The sequence below is a fragment of the Octodon degus genome, unplaced genomic scaffold (assembly GCF_000260255.1).
Source record: "Octodon degus isolate 3935 unplaced genomic scaffold, OctDeg1.0 scaffold00092, whole genome shotgun sequence".
NCBI lineage: Eukaryota > Metazoa > Chordata > Mammalia > Rodentia > Octodontidae > Octodon > Octodon degus.
Window position 1 is genome coordinate 10,663,654 of NW_004524668.1, and position 3,571 is coordinate 10,667,224.

Genomic DNA, 3,571 nt, shown 5'->3' on the forward strand with positions numbered 1-3,571 from the left:
AACAGGAGCCGCTTGGGTGCTGGTGCTGCTTGTTAGGCAGCAGTCGCTGACTGATCCACTTGCCCTCCCTGCCAGCCTCCCCTGAAGTACTTCTTTTCTTCTCTCCACAGCACTTACTACTTCCTACAATATAAAATACACATGTCTGTTGTGTTTATTACTCATTGTCTCTTTCTTCTCCGCAGCTACACCGGGTAGAATTGTGCCCTCTCCAGGGAATGTCCCTGTGTTTTCTTCACTAAGGAACCCTAACTGCACCGGACCATGTCTGGCACATAGCACATATTCAATAAAAGAATTTTTAAGACTGGTCTCAAACTCCTGGGCTCAAGTGCTCCTCCTGCTTCAGCTTGCTGGGCACCTGGAGCATCAGGTGTGTACCACTATGCCTGACTAAATTAAAGTGGCTTATAAGCGGGCAATAGTTTATCTATGAGTGGGTATTCTTCCTTATTTTGCATGCTGGGGTGGGATGCAAGACCTCCTGTGTTCTAGGCAGGCACTCTGTCACTGGCCCGTATCCCTAATGGCTCAAAAAATAATTCAAATTTAACCTAACGAGCTCTAACCTTGTTTAATGGCTAAGGAAGCTAAAACTCAAAGAATTTAAGTAACCAGCTCAAAGTTGCCCAAAGGGCAGGTGGAAAGAAAACAAAGCCTGCAGTGACAGCCAGAGAGAAAAGAGACTGACACTCTTAAGGAAACAGAGAGAGCAAGAGACGGGGATGGGACACAGAGGCAGAGGCAGAGAAGGTGAGGGGAAGCTGAGTGGGGCTTTGAGGCATGACTAGAATTTTAAGAGAGACAAGCAGAGAAATTAAGAAGTGGCTGTTATTTACTTAGAACATCCTCTAATTGCCTAAATGATAGACTCATTCCTACAGGAGAAACAGCAATTAAATCCACATTTTCTGACAAAAAAGGCCCCAACTGCAGAAGATACTGCTTCTCTGACCACAAGAGAACGTGGTCAGTTTGACGACTGCGCTCTCACCGGGCACAAAGGACTCAGCCGTGACATCGCAGAGAATCCAACCAAGTGTGCCCATTCCCACAGCCCCATGTGACCCCCAAACCCAGCAGACTGTGCTAGAGAACTTTTTAAAAGACAGAAAATGAAAACCTCACGCTCTTCCTCAAGTTGCCTCCTCTCTCCACCTTTGCTTCTAACTTCTATCTGTGGATTGTCTCTGAAAACGGCCTTGCCCTGTCTTAGGGGGTCGAGGTTTCCCCCAGATCAGGGCCAGAGTGCCTCTTTGCCACCTTCCATCCCACTTCCCCTATTTCATCTTCGAAGACCTGAGAATTATTTTGTAAATAGTGGACAGGTGTAGCCGTGTTCCTTTCCCCTCCTGATTTACGCAGACGCCAGAGTAGGTTCCGGCTTCCTCCTGTAACACACAAGTCCCTGCCACTGGTCCGGGTCCTTCGCCTGAGCTTCTCCCCCTTGGGGCTGTACCAGCCACCTCGGAGGCTGCTGGGCCCCGCAAGCACTCCCTCCCGCACCTCTCCCCACCATCAGATGATGGGTGGGCTTGAGCCCCTCCCCCATAGCGGTTCTAAGAGTAAAGAGAAAAGATGTGAGGGTGTGTGAGAACCCCAGGCCCAGGAACCCCCAGAGGTGCCTGAGCCCCTCCCCCAGCTCCCTCCTCTGTGTGGCTTAAGTCACTCAGCCTCTGAGGTGGTCTTCCCCCCCCCCGCCCACCCCCAGCCAAAAGGAGTCTGAGGGCCCCAGAGATGGCTCCTTGCCCAACTCCCTGACCTATTCCCTTGCCCATCTGCCTCCTCCTCACAGTTTCTCCAGTGCCCACCCCAGCTCCTTTGCGCTTGCTGCCCCCACTGTTCACCAAGCCCTTCCCAGGCCTCGCACGGCTCCCGCATGTCCTTCTCCAAGTGCATGGCACACAGGACAAAGGGGCCACTGCTCCGCCAGTGCAACGTACAGCTCAGCTCCGCGCAGTTGCTACCTCTAGAATGGTTGACTCCCGAGTTAGTGAAAATACTGACTGCACCATTGATGTGCTGCTTCCGGGTGATTATAGTAGAGAGTGGAAGAGATACAAAGAGAGGGGACACCTTTGATCCACATGCAATGCCATCTGCTGAGCGAGGGGCTTCCCAGTTCACCCTACTCTGCCTGTGCTCTGCCTCTAGCTACACATTCAAGGCCGTGCTTGTTATCTGTGTCTTTCAGGAGGGTGTGTGCACATGCGATCCGGAGCGCCTTATGTGTGCTGGTTGCCGATTTATTAGTTGGTTGCTGACTTATTATCATCTAGTTTCAGGGGAACAAAAGTCAGGCGTGCGTGCACGCACACACACACACACACCACTTGTCCCACCAGGAATTGCATCATTATGCAAAACTGTCAAGAAGGAGAAGGGGTGGGTGAGGTAGGAGTGGAGTGGGGGAGGGGAGGCGAGGGCGGTTTCTGACCCTAGGGGTGGGCAGAAGGCAGGCAAGAATTTTATTTCTCGCAGTGCTTGCTCTGTTCTTAGCACTAGGACAGGCTGGGCACACTGCAGGTGACCAATGATTATTTGGTCAAATGAGTGAGTACGCACCCTCCCTCCGCCCGGGACACTGTGCCTGTGAAAGCCACAAGCAAGTGTGCCAGGCTAACTCGCCCAAGAGTCCTGTCCCTGGCAGGAGTGGGGTGCTGCAAGGCGCCAAGTTGGGATTTACCGGGCCCGAACAGAACGCAGACCCCCAGTAAAGCTGTCCATACACAGGCGCTGACCCACTCCTGAAACCCACCTTGAGACTCATCCTGCCTCTGTCCTCGGTCAGGCTGGCCCTGCAAGACCCACAGGAGACCTTGGAAAACACCAGCATGCTATTCACACTACGAGCACGAGAGGGCGCTCTGGTTGCATGTAGCTTTCCAAGGTGGCTGGGTTAGGTTGCAAATGTGGGGAAAAAGCGTCCTACTGTAAAAAGTAAGGCTGGTTGTTATAAACATCTTGGGCTTTTTATCACGAAAAATTTCTAATACAAATGAAAAGAGGAGAAGCCTCACTGGTCCGTGTCCCTACCCTCGCGGCTCCTATGCAGCGCCTGGGGCACAGACGCCCTGCTGGCTGCTTCCTAAGAGCTAGAGCTGGTCCAGGCCTCCAAGGAGGGAAGGTTTAATTTGACAATCTCCCCAGGGAGGTGGAAAAATTGAGGGACTCAGGGGCGGGGGAGGGTGCCTCCGACTTGAGATTTCTTGGAGGAAGGAGGCTGCCTAGGCGACAAATGTCCTGGGGTGCAGGAGTATGGCTGTGTCCTAGACAGCGTGTGCTTCTCACACAGTGCCAGAGGTCAGGAAGCCCAAGGTCAGGGCGCCGGAGGGCCAGGGTTAGCAAGGGCCGCCTTCTGACTCAGCAGGGTTCTTTCTGCAGGCTCTCTGAGGCAGGGGCTGGCAAATGCCATGGGGTCCCTTGTCCTTCAGGAGAGCAGAATCATTAAGGCCTCCTTGCTTCACAAAACTCCCACCTCCTGATCCAGTTGCACCCAGATTAGGTTCCCATGCATGCATTTTTGGGGGACCCAGATGTCTAGGTACAGGAGTCTTCACTGTGGCTCCTC